The sequence below is a fragment of the Neoarius graeffei genome, chromosome 1, assembly GCF_027579695.1.
Source record: "Neoarius graeffei isolate fNeoGra1 chromosome 1, fNeoGra1.pri, whole genome shotgun sequence".
In the NCBI taxonomy this organism is placed as follows: Eukaryota; Metazoa; Chordata; class Actinopteri; order Siluriformes; family Ariidae; genus Neoarius; species Neoarius graeffei.
In genome coordinates this window covers 25,331,988-25,345,717 of record NC_083569.1, presented here as the reverse complement: position 1 = coordinate 25,345,717, position 13,730 = coordinate 25,331,988, and the positions used below count along the sequence as shown (strand labels likewise).

Here is a 13,730-nt window from a genome sequence, read left to right as displayed (position 1 = left end):
TCAGCGTCCTTGACCACGCTTTGGTCGTTTTCGGTCTGAACATACAATTGATTGTTTTGAGTAACTGTACGTGTACACCAGAAACGACCAAAGCGACCAAGTAGCTGAGGTCGTTGAAGAAGTTTCGCCATGAATTCGCTCTGGACGTGATATTGACATGTTTGATTTAGCTAATCACAGAACGGCTCTGGCTTGTCAGCCTGGGACATTCGAAGATATGAACATTCCAATTGGTTTTCGCTGAACCGCGTCATAGTTCATTACATAATATTAACTGACTTTTAACTTCTGAAATTTGCTCTGGTCGCTCATTTCGCTTCGCCCCTGGCGAATTCGCTTTGGTCGCTGAGTTCGCCGGCCCTCCATAGAGAAATAATAACTTCCATCGCTTTGGTCGTTTCTGGTGTACAGTAATGCGGCTATACTCCGACTTACAGACATGCTGTATGTGTCAAGTGTTAATTGGATACTTTCCCCAAACAATAATTCTGCCTGGTTAAAAATCTGATAGGGTGACTTTGCACTATTCTCCGCCCAATGTATGGCTTGCATGTTTTGAAAAAGATGGTAAATTAGTGTCTAAAATGAGTTGTCGAAAATAAACTGCTTTGCTCACAACAGGAATATGGATGTCATGGAAAAATTAGACAGTGTGGCCATCAACATCTTAAAAGGTAAGAATGATAATGCTTGAATGTAAATTAAGTTAATGTGGTGTAGCTTTACTCATCTGTGTACCTGCTAATTTCATTTAAAATTAATGTTCATTACAATTATAGCTCTGTATGTTAAAACATGAGTTGTGTTTACCCACTTTTTTTGCAATAAAATGCCTAGGTTCTTGAGCTGCGACGACTAGTTGCGAAGGACAACATGCACTATGTGAAAGAGCTGAGGGAGCGTTGGGCAGACTTCAGAACCAAACTCACCTTTTATGGCATCTACAAGAAGGCACTGAAGCCCCCGCTGGCACTTCCTGCTGGTAAGGGTTTGGAATCCTTCTGAAATGGCCAATTTCATGATGATGGCTTGTCACTGTTTATTGTTGAGTAATTGTGAGTAATTCAAATTACTCCCCCCCCCCAGATGAGCAAGCCATCTAATCATCTCACTGCCAGCTATGTTCCCTTCTGGTTACCCTGCACCAAAGAAGATGGCATCTCTATCAGAGGCACTCATTCATGTTCTACCGGTAAATAAAATTTATTCCATAACCTTCTGCAACTTTCTATTTGTTATTTCTATTTGCAGGTTTGAGTTAATCCAGTATGTGTCTGGAGGAGGTTGGATTTAAGTAATACTGTGTGTTAATGTTCAGCCCACAGAGGACCCAGGCATATACCTAAGAAGACGGCCACTCGCCACACCGTTTGTCCTAGTGGGAGAGGGAGACTGCTTTTTCTGCGCTGGAAATGCTCCTGTCACATCATTCCCTAGGAGCAGTCTTGGGGAATCCGTCCTATACATCATGGCGTACTACTACGCTTTTCATATGACGTACCCAAAATGTGTGGCATCTGTTCTTTCGATCCTTCAGACCGAGGTCTTGGGTGATAAGATTCATGAGAAAGACCAAACCACGGCCTTTAAATGTGCCAAAGCTGATTGGTAGGCCTTTCTTAGCTAGTGCATGTGAGTGAGGTGTGCGTGCCTGTTCATTGTGTGAAACAGAACAAAGTTTTATTTTTGTGTTCATTGAAGGCCCTCTTCTAATTCCTTGCTGCCCCATAGCCTGCTATGCCTCTCATGCCAACTTGTGTTTTGCAGCATTTTGTTGATAAAAATAAAAATGCAGATCTGAAGTTCTTGTCCAGTCTATTTTTCCCCTACATTCATCACACCTAAACAGGAAATTTATTCTAGCTAAGAAAAACCAACTTGTTTTGAGCCTTTAAATAAGCTGGAATCAAGCACATTTGCCTTGTTTTTAAGCCTATTAAATTCTAATTTTGAGCAATATTTGCTCAGATGAAATTGGTTTCTAAGCAATAATTACTGAAAATCAGAAGAAATGGCTTAGAATAAGAGAGAAAATCTTAACAAGTAAAATAAAAACTAGCTTTTTATGCTTAATTTAAGATTTTTGGTATGCTTACTACTTGCATATTTTTTTCTTGTTTTAAGAAATCTTACCAAGTCCCATTATCTTGCTGCACTGGCAGATTATTTTGCTTAAAATAAGTGATTTCCCCCCTAAAACACTATATATTTTTCTTATTTTTTTAGAGGGCATTTTTTGCAGTGCTGGGCCTCAAATACAGAAGCAATGGCACTTAGGCATGTGTCCCCAGGGTAGGCCTGCAGCGTTGGTGGTATAGTGGCTGGCATAGCTGCCTTCCAAGCAGTTGACTCGGGTTCGATTCCGGGCCAACGCACACCCTTTCACGCTTTGTTGCTCTGATGAAAGGCAGATAGTGTGGCGAAGCACTTGGGAGGAAACAGCAGGAACGGATCGGGAGGTGACTGAGGGCTGCCCCTTCTGCTTTCCGCTCGCATTGCATGTAGTCGAATAGCATCAGTTTGCGCAAACCTGGGCGTGTTTGAAGGACACGGGCACCTCCGTGTTTGTCTTTCGTTGGCGACAAGCTACTTTGCCTGTTTTCCACAAACGGAGAACTGCACAGTCACGGCTTTAGAGTTAATAAGCAAATGTGTCTGAATGTTGGCTGGCAAATACTCGTTGATACATGATGAAGCATTCCAGAGTCAGTGCCACTTTGCAGCGTTCTGATGCCATGTGCAGCCCTGTTGACCTGACCTCACTCCATAAACGAGCAACCAAGTGGTATATGAGAACACCACCTCCTTGTGACCAATTGCAATGTCCATGCTTCCACAGTCAGCAGAAATGTAGATTTAATGCTCGATTTTGTTTTTAAAGCAGCCGTCACGGACCTTGACAGAAAACCAGAGAGGCAGGGAAACCGTTCAAATGAGGTTTTGTCCCGATGGTCGTCTGCACGTAGGAGAACATGACAACCACTAATCCACAGAAAGCAATCCGGTCACATTAAGGGTCTGTCTTTCTGGCTGTTTCAAGAGTACCTGATTTTAGCAAGGCGATAACTGGACGTTAACAAAAGCAGAGCTCAAAAGGCAAAGCATGGCTCTGCCAGGTTTCTCAGGAGTGTCTATTCGCTTGTTACTGTAGGTGCAAGGGGAAACCACTGCACAGCAGAAAACACGCAAAGCTTTTTCAGCGTCTCGGTCTGGGATTGTTCCAAAAGGCATGGACGGAGCAGAGACGGCAGCTCGACATTTGTTCGCTGCCAAGTTCAAGAAAACCAGCACCGTTTCCGCCCAGTTTCGAATTGCGGACCGCTCTCGTGTTAAGCGAACGTGGTAATCAATACAATACGGAAACCACGCGTGTGTTAGCTCTTGCCTGGGCCTCAAGAAGAACGCGGGTCACACTTAAACAATTGTCACGAGAATAGGGGCACGGCCTTGCCATCGTAGAGATGAGCTGGTGGTCGAGTGTGACGAGGTTCAGCATCGAAAACCGCTGCAACAACATCACGGTAAGAAATCAAATGCCTTGTTTGGACGGGCCAAGGAGGTGACTGAGGACTGTTCCTTCCGCTTTCCACGAGCAACGTACCATAAGTAGTTGTTTGCAGGTTTGAATGACATCAGTTTGCTCCTGCGCACGGTCGACCCATGAAGCCGTGAACAACACAGGCTCCTGTGTGTTTTCCTTTCGTTGGCAACAAGCGACAGGTGTATGTTTGTCCACAAACAGAGAACTGGAGAGTCACTGTGTAAGATTTGTTCAGTAAATGTGTCCATACCTTGGCTGGTGAAAAGCAAACACTTGCTTCTGTAGTTGGCACGGTCAGAGCAGAGATCACAGCTCAGCAGTCGCTCAAAAAATGAATAAATAAATAAACCAACCCACCGCTGTTTCTGCCCGGTTTCGAACCAGGGAATTTTCACGGGTGAGACGAATGTGATAACCACTACACTACAGAAACCTCAGCTCTTGGGCCAATCAGCTGTTGCCTGGGCCTCAAATACAGAAGCAATGGCACTTAGGCATGTGTCCCCAGGGTAGGCCTGCAGCGTTGGTGGTATAGTGGCTGGCATAGCTGCCTTCCCGGCCAGGCGAGGGGCATAATGGACTGTAAGAAGGGGGGAAGAAAAGAAAAAAGAAAAATAAGAAAATGGGGGAAAGAAGGGGGAAAAGAAGAGAAAAAGAGGAAAAAATAGTGTCAAGTGTCTTGTCCCCTTTCTCCACCCCTGACCCAATGTTGGTGTACAGTTGCACTCCTGGTGGATCCTGGATGCAGGCAAGGTGTTTCTGCTGTATCTCCCACACTCGAGGCATGCTCTTGTGATTGATGAGGTGCAGTCCAGTGCTGTCCACCAGCTGCCACATGGAGTCAAGCAGACTTTTGATGAGTGCACAGGTCTCTTCTACCCCTCGGGTTCTCCTGCGGCAGTGCCTCGCTAGCTCACTTGTGCTGATGGTTGCCAACACCTGAGCATCTGTTGGCTCATAGCCAGGATGTTTCTTCTTCAGCTCTGCCTGCTTGGCCTCCTTCAGATGACAGATATCCTGCTTGTCCCACTCAAAAATTGTGCTTGACAATTTAGAACAGAACGTACCATACAGTGGATGGTGTTCTGTGGTGAGACCGTCAGCGAACCGCCTCATGAAGTGGAACACACCCAAATGCACAGTGGAGGTCCACGGCCGAAACCATCCTTGGCATGCACTTCCTCAAACCACAGGGGCAGGGGATGGAAGGCTGGTGGCGGCGCACAAACATCCTAGGGCTGGCTGAGGCAGGATTTCTTGTGTAGCTGACAATCTGTTAAATAATCAGAACATCTCCTTGCTCACTCCTCGCCTGCAATAGCTGTCTTCTGGAAAACATTGGAGTAAAAAGACCACCAGTTAGCAGAGGATGGTTTCGATCCATCGGCCTCTGGGCCCAGCACGCTCCCGCTGCGCCACTCTGCTGACCTCATACGCCAGATGGGACTCAAACCCACAGTTCCTGGCTTATGAGACCAGTGCCTTATCCATTAGGCTACTGGGGCTCTGCCACAACAGGATGAAAAAGGGCAGCCACTCAAAAATAGCTAGGCTCGTTCCTCGGCCGTCTCTCATCTCCGTGACAGAAACTTCTTTTGTGTTTGCTCAGTTTGAAATAATTTGCTGGGTCTGCACCAAAGTCAAACGCTTGCAACGTCCGGCTTTAATGTCAGCACGTCCTCATTCCAGTCACAAATTGCTCACAAGGCATTTTACCCCGACTTAAGTAAGTAGACTTTTCTTTGGAAGCATGTACACTGCCAGTCGTAGCCAACCAATTTTACACTGGAAAGCACAGCTTTGTACTGAATTTACATAGGCCGCATAATGTTGCGGTGGTTAGCAGTGTCAACTCACACCGAGCAGGGTCTGGGCTTGAGCCTAGTGGGTGACCGGCAGCCTTTATGCCTGGAGCATGCATGCTCTCTTCGTGCCTGTGAGGATTGGCACCGGGTGCTCCGGGTTCCTGCCCCAGTCTCTAGACCTAGAGAAGGTCAAGCGAAAACTCTGAATAGCCCAGAGGTGTTAATGTGTCTGGGTTACCCCTGAGATAGCTCATGGGTACAGAAAATGAATGACTGTATGTGTACAATTCAGGGCACTTGATTAATTACGTTTTATGTCTTGTGCTTAAGAAGAACATGTGGAAAAAAGTTAGAAAACCATGAAATCACTCTGATTTTTCCTGATTCACTGACCAGGATCTTTGCTACCCAAAGAGCTCTGATCTGTGAGTCGTACACATGGGTAACATACTGTGACAACAATTGGTAGATGCGGTGGGCCTTATTTCACTCCCATAATGCCTATGTGCCTGTCTGCGTGATACAAAGCACTGACCAATGGCAAACTAGTGACAGAGCACTGAAAATCAGGCCTCCTGATGGACAATTTTTGAGGCCAGCCACCAAATTTCTAGTAAGACAGACAGATGACGTTTATTGCCTCTGCTGGGAATTTTGGGAAGAAAAGTGGCTAGAAAGAGCAGCGGACTGTGTCGGCGTCTGGGCTCTGGGCCCAGCGCGCTTCCGGTGCGCCACTCTGCACACCCCACACGGGTCTCAAACCCACAATCACTGGGTCACGGAAAACATTGGAGTAAAATTTGGCAGACTCGACAGAAGATGGTTTCGATCCATCGACCTCCGGGCCCGGCACACTCCCGCTGCTGACCTCTCACTTTCTGTGGGTCTGGAGCCTGCAATAGCTGTCTTCTGGAAAACATTGGAGTAAAAAGACCACCAGCTAGCAGAAGATGGTTTCGATCCATCCGCCTCTGGGTTATGGGCCCAGCACGCTCCCACTGCGCCACTTTGCTGACCACACATCCTAGATGGGACTCGAACCCATAGTCCCTGGCTTAGGAGACCAGTGCCATTATCATTGTTAATTATCATTCAAATTTTAGGTAAATTATTTTAATTTGCATCTTATACGGATTTTATAAGGGAAATACGGATTTTGGAGGTTGGTTATACAGGTTTGATTGACCAAAGGTTGACATGTATGTTAATGGATAATTAACATCCAAACATGAAGAGGAAAGGAGAATCTTTACCAGTTTCTTCTCTCAGTTAGTGTTGCTGTTGCTCTGCCCCTTCTCTCTCAGCTCTCTTTTTCTTGCATCCACCAACAAAAAAGAATGAAGACATTTCTGCAGAATCAATTAATAAATAAAATGTGATTTTTTTTTTTTAAATCAGAAAAAAATTATCCTTGGGGCATCATCTGTATATCTGGAGCATGCAAGTCTCACCTGTGTGTGAGAAACACTGCGAGGCTTTCAGTGGATCATTACTGTGCTACAACTTCAAGAACAATTTTAAAGGCTATATGGTGGCAACGAATATATTTTGCACATAATTATTGTTAATGAAGTAAATAATAAAAAAAAAGCAAAGTTTTAACTAATCATTAGTATTTTTAAGAAGTTAGAGGTGAGGATTAGTATTTAGGTCTAAATCCAAATTAAACATTAACAGTTTATAATCAGGACAAAAATGATGGTTGATCATCCGAAAGCGAATTGACATACAGGCAGTTAGAATGTGCATGTGAACATATAAAGAGCTCCATCTTGTGAGAAAAGCACGACTCTGTTCGAGTCATGTGTAGTGCTTTTTGTACAGTGTAGTTGGGTTTCCTGTCACTGTAGGCCCCAGAGCGCAGTAGTACAGTGCAGAGTCTGTCGCTGCAGCAGAGGAGATGAGCAGATCCACTTTCTTACTCGCTTTATCAAGTTTTATGGAAAATTGTGAACGAGGCAGTTGAGCCTTGGTGACACTTTCAGTGACTTCATCAAACAGTATCAGAAAATCTGGTCTCGATCCAGGCTTTTGTCGATACCAGTGGACACGCCAAACTGATCCAGTATATGTGCAGGACAGTGTGGTGAGGTCGCTCATGGTGCTTATGGTTTGTCTCTTGAGGTCTTGGCCTGTCCAGTGTTTTTGTTAGCTCAGATGAGAAAGTAGCCAGAATGCACAGCCCACAGCCCACTCTACAATTGACACACTGCATTATTTAAAATGCGTGTCCATTTTTTGCGAGACAAATAGTAAACAGAAGCTAACTGCAGCTAGGAACTAAAGTTGTGAGTGACGTTACAGCAGTTTCTGGGGGCTGTTTTGGGGCTCAGTGCAGGGTCTTCAAGGTTCTGCTGTTGTCCCAATCTGCAGGAGCTGCAAAAGCATTAAGGCTCCATAGCTCAGTGGTGAGAGCACTGGTCTAGTAAACTAGGAGTTGTGAGTTCAATTCTCACTGGAGCCTCTAAAGAGTTAGTGAAACTGTCTCTGAATCTTACTTTTGTTGGCTAGTATGCTACCAGTTTTCATATCGGGTGTAAACAAACCACAGCTGATGGATTCTCAATCCTCCCTGCCCTTCTCTTTCAGTAAACGATAAGTTTTTTTTTAAAAATTATTAAAACAGAGAAAATGCAGTGAGAAGGTACATTCCAACATCCATGTAGGTAAACCTAGGCCAAAAATGGACATCGTCACTCCAATAATTTTGAGCAATTTTGCACACATCATAAGCATAAATAAGCTAACTTCTGTCTGTATCTATCCTTTGCTTCTCTCTGACTTAGATTATCCAAGCAATCTGGTAGTAAAGCTTTTCTAGTGGTAGCTTTCTTCAAACTGCAGACATCTGACATCTTCAATATTGTTTGCCTTCAGTATGTAAACAAAGTTCGCTTGTCCCCCAGGATAAGGGCAGTAATGGTTGCTAATGTAAGTGTGAGATCAGTGCAAGGGGTCTGTTGCAAATTTTGACAATGTGGCACAAAGTTATAGAAGGGAACTTCTTTATAATCTCACTATCTGGTGTGACCCAGATGAAGATGGGTTCTCTTTTGAGTCTGCTTGCTCAGCTATCGTCTCCAAATCATCCTCAAACAAAAAAACAAAGATTGAGGACAAATTTGAAGCGCTTTCGTGTCTTTTTCAAAAGAATCGGTATCAAGAATTCATGCCACTGAGGAGAATATTATAGAGTCCGTGTGGAAACAAAAGAAGGTACTGGTGCAAATAACATCAAGCGTGCAGCGCCGCCAAGCTGTAAATCGCTGTGATCTAATAATGGCGGGCAAGCTTTTAGTGATTCCTGGAACAGGATTCAGATGCAAAAAAGCATTTTTTGAACCAATTTTTTCTTTATTCGCAAACTTTACAGTGTAATTGAGCACAGCACACACAGAAAACCAGGTACAGTATTTTCTGATGTACCTTTCATGAAACAAGCACTTTCAGAACGATGCAGCCAAGAGAAATCCATGTCGCCAGCAGTTCAGGTCGACCGTTGAAGGCATCCATTAAATTAGCTTACTCAATTTTCTGATATTTACCTAAAAGCTAAAAACACAGAAAACAGCTACAACTTAGTAAATGAAGATAAAATATGACAGAACTACAGACAAAAAGATCTGAACTTCAGCAAATGGATGCATGAATTTTTCAACTAGCATCCTGTCTGTCAGTGTTAGCTAACGCTACTTATGTCATCTGCTGCACTAGTATATTTTGCCTGAGAAAGTTTCTCAACTAAAGACAAAATAAACAAAAGAACCAAGACTTACCTCTGTCTACTTTGCTAAGGCATCGTGTTTAGCAGATAGTTACAACTTCATACGACACAAATCCTCATAAAATATAAAGTATGACGGACTGATAGAAAACAGTGGCGCCAATTTCTCGAGCTGAAGTCCATTAACGTTAACATTAAACGTATGATGATGCTGTGTGATGTCACGCATTCTCACAGCGCATGCGCATTCAATGATAATTCCAATGAAAATTTTTTTTTTTTTTTTAATTGATGGGTGTAATTCACTTTAGCTTATTTTTTGTTGTCTAAATCATTATTGATGAACTCTCATATTGATGGTGTTTTGAGAATAGATGAAAATGAATAAAAGTATTATATTATAATAAACACTGAAGCAGAGGGAGGTCAGCTCCTGCTGGCTGTACTGCCGAGGCGAGGAGGTGGAGCTGAGCTCCGGAGGGCCCCGGCCCAATTTAATCTCTGGGTTCGGAACCTGAAAAGTCGGTCCCCTTCCGGATAGAAGTTTTGGTTTTTTTTGTTTTTTCCTGGTGCGAACCGTGACGACATCAGAGGGCGTGTTTTTAGTTTAGGATAAGTTTCTACATCTTCTTATGATTACTAGTTGGTCTGTGCTTGTATTTTGGAAGAAAGCAAATATCTGCTATGTCTGCAAGTCTTATGAAGACAAGGAGGCTCAGGCACCAAAGTGCAGTGTGTGGAGAAAATGTACCTGGCTCCACATGTTGCTGGTGTTTTTGTTCTGCTCGCACGGCTTTCTGACCACCAGGGAAGAAATAACAGAACAAAGCTTGCGGGCAAGCAATGTGATCCACCATCTCCGGACTACTGTTTACTTCTGCTGTGCACTGTGCAATGCCTTCTGTCGATGACGCATTCTTGATGCATTCACGTGCCCCAGTAAAAATCAGCTGTGCCCCAGTAAGAAAATGTTGAAAGATTTTTGTAACAAACTAGTTTCTTTGGCAGATCATTTATCTACTGTAAGTTGTAGGACAGAGTGTGTTTCAAACTTCTATTGCCTCTTCTTTCTAACTAATTTTCTGATTGGTCTGGGAGATTCTCACTGTAAACATAGCGTGCGTGCGGCGTGCCATGAGTCCATTTAGCCTACTGGAGAGATGAGTCTACTCTTTGGATGAGTCAGAGAACGGGCTCTGGATGAGTTAAGGTAGCGCGAAGTTTTTGCAACAAAACTAAGCAAACCATATTCTAACAAACCCATTAAACTACATCGAATTAAACGATATTAAATTACTTTTCCAGATGGATATCAGACAATTCTTCTCATGAAGCAGAGACAGGGGCAGGGAAACAGTGACAGATGAGGAGGAGGGTGAGAGAGGTAAGATTAAGGTTGTAGGCTATGTGCTAGTCAGTCATAACTAACCAGCTAAGTTCGTGAATCGTAAGAGTTGAGGTGACACATTTAGCATCAGCATGCATTAAAAGCCCAAATGCCAACAATAATTTTTTTGGGGACTGGGATGTGTTTTCCGTCGAGTTGACCTATTCCTCGCATAACTTCATCCACGAGAGCATGAGAATTATCCACTTTGCATAGTCTGGGGACAGGAACGTTAAGGTGCATTGTGCGGGGGGCATTTTGTGTGTGTGTTGGGGAGGGGGGGTGCAGTGCCCCAGTAAAGCTTAATTCCTAGTGACGCCCCTGATCGAGACCCTTGCTCATGCCAAGGTTCCCAGAAGCCTGACCTAAACCCGTTCAAGAACACGTTCCCTGGTGGTCGGAAAGCTGTGCGAGCAGAGCGAAAATAACAGCAACATGCAGAGCCAGCTACATTTTCTCCACATGTTGCACTTTGGTCCCTGAGCCCACTTGTCTTCATAAGACTTCAAACACATCGTGCAACTTGCACTCCAGCGCACAACATCAGGGGAGGGCAAAGAAGGAAGGAAGGAAGGAAATAGATAGATAGATAGATAGATAGATAGATAGATAGATAGATAGATAGATAGATAGATAGATAGATAGAAAAGCCACCAGCTCTATTTTTGACTCTGTCAGGGTTATGGGAAAGAGGAGAGAGCAGGAACGCATTCCCCCACTTTCAGTAATTATGCAGTCGATATTCCTGCATTTGAGGAATTCGCAAAGGTCTGCATGACCCTGGTGAAATTCCCTCCGTCAACGGTGCATCCTCAACAACCATTTTCTGCTCAAAACTCGTGGAAGCCCTAGCTGGGTGCTAAGGATAAAAGAAGCCTGAACAAAACCTGTTTTCTCACGCTCAGAAACACAGCAATACACAGAACCAGAGAGATTTTTTCCACGTTACCCTTAAGGCAGCTGGGCCATAGAAGGTTCACGCTGCACGCTGCATGCTGCACGCTACACGCGTGTAAAGAAAAGTGGACAAACGTAGCATGACTTGCTCTGGGCCATAGAACGGCGTTCACGTTGCACGCTGCACGCTGCACACTTCACGCGTGAAGCGTGAAATGAACATGCACACTTTTTTCTAGGCGTGAAGATGGAAATTCCAGTCAATGCATGCGGTCACCGCCGCGCCAGCCAATCAGAACGGGTCTAGGGCTCTATGCTTTCAGGGGAAAACTTCAGAAAAAATATAATTGAATGGTATAATTGAAAAATAGTTCTTCATCGGGATTGTCAAGCAGATTATAGAATGTTCGGTGAAATTCACCACGGGTTTCTCTCAGAAGGAAGTGTTCTCGGCTCCAAATTCTGTTCCTTTTTCTCTTCCTCTGTCTCAGTAAAAGCAGAATGAGGCAATCGTCGTCATCCGAAGAGTCCATATTGTTGGTTATTCGGTCAAAGTAGAACAGACGCAACACGTGAACATCCAAGCATGAAGTTTAATGGCCCAGGGTCTGGTTCTTCACGTGAACGTGTAGCATGCAGTGTGCACCTTCTATGGCCCAGCTGCCTAAGAGCATAACCCTTCTAGCTCCTCAAAGATTTAAAGCAGCTAGTAGCTCTTGATATAAAACATCTGAACACAAACAAAGACTGCAGAAAGACAAACAGCTCTTTCTTTGACTCCCACAGAATTAGGCAGAAGGGGAGAGCGCGAACGCAGTCCCCCACTACCAAAAATTATGCAGTTGAGATTCCTGTATTTGAGGAATTCACAAAGGTCAGCGCAACCTGAGTGCAATAGCTGGGCCTCACTTTGGGCAAACCACCTTCTTGATCATGGTATTGCCCCTGCCAGGTAAGTATGAGCTTCTTTGCCTGACTGAGATGTAACCCTGCAAGGGTGTAGGCCGCTCCGTGAGGGCAGGCAACGCGTCCAAGCAGGGTTTTGCATAATTTTTGGCCCCTCCTCTTCCAAGTCAGCACAAGACACTGGTGGTGATTTCATGTGCGCTCCCTCTACTGGTCAGACAAGATATGGACCCGACAAGACTTTGCACCGACCGACACGTAGCCCTTTTCCACCAACAGGGAACGGGTTCCCTTCTGGTTCACGCACCAAAGTTTGATCCGTTCAGAGCATTTTGTTCAAAAATCCATTGGGTCGGACAGTGGTTAAATTGGCTTTTGTAAGGAGGGAGAGCTCTTCTTCACTCACAGTGTTCAATATCTCTCAAAACATTTTTATTTATCGCACCATCAGTTTAATACATATTTTATCAGCTTATGGCCTAGTTATTTATATCTCACATCAATGCACATATTGGTAACTTATTACGCCTACGTTTCACCATCAATCTACACTGTAATTTGTAAAACCTATTCACAATATACACCACCAATTCACATATTAGCAATAGTATTTACATCTCATCAATCTACACTATTATTTGCATTACTTGTTTACATCTCACACCATCAATTCACATATTAACAATAGTTCTTTACATTTCACACCATAAATCTACATCAATCAAATCAATTGTTTGCTACACTTACTGACATGTCACAACATCAAACCACATATCAGCAATAGCCAGTCATTCCAATTTAATTTACAACTTTCCAAATAAGACTTAGATCAAGTTTCTCCTGCCTTTCCTGTCTCTGTCTACATGCTCCCGGGGAGACTCCCAGAGCGCTCGGGAGACTAGGGATGTCTGAATCATTTAATTTTGTTATTTAGTCTAGTCTTAGTACCCCACAGCAACCTCATAACTTTGACCGACCAAAGCAACATTGGATTGGGGGTCAAGAGCGCGAGCCAATGGAAAAATCCAGGCTGCCAGTTCTCACTATCACGAGGGAGGTTTGATAAGGCTCCATGCGCAAAGATATGTTAGCGGGCATCCATTAAATTAGCTAACTCAATTTTCTGATATTTACCTAAAAGCTAAAAACACAGAAAACTTTTTTTTGTCTGACTTTTACTCAACTTAGAAATAGAATATTAGAAGAACATCATCAGAGGGTCTACCATTGGCAATTCATAATAGTCATAATCGACATTGACTTTAGGCATATTAAAGTATGGTCTATAGTCACTGGATTTATCTAGATCTGTTACTATTAATAAGATTTAATTGACACAAAATGTGGTCATTCATATATATACACAAACATTTTATATATGCATACACTCAAGGGCACTTCAGCCCAACACCACCCCACGTTAACCGAACTACATGTCTTTGAACTGTGGGGTTAACCAGAGCTGACACA

General features: G+C 43.8%; 2 non-coding genes across 2 annotated transcripts; one reads left to right on the top strand and one right to left on the bottom strand.

The window, feature by feature from the left end:
• Nucleotides 1-7,737: 7,737 nt before the first annotated feature.
• On the top strand, nt 7,738-7,810 carry trnat-agu (transfer RNA threonine (anticodon AGU)). The gene has a single exon. It is a non-coding gene; the product is annotated as a tRNA-Thr (tRNA).
• Nucleotides 7,811-12,150: 4,340 nt separating this feature from the next.
• Nucleotides 12,151-12,314, bottom strand: LOC132898671 (U1 spliceosomal RNA). The gene has a single exon (XR_009656570.1). It is a non-coding gene; the product is annotated as a U1 spliceosomal RNA (small nuclear RNA).
• Nucleotides 12,315-13,730: the final 1,416 nt, after the last annotated feature.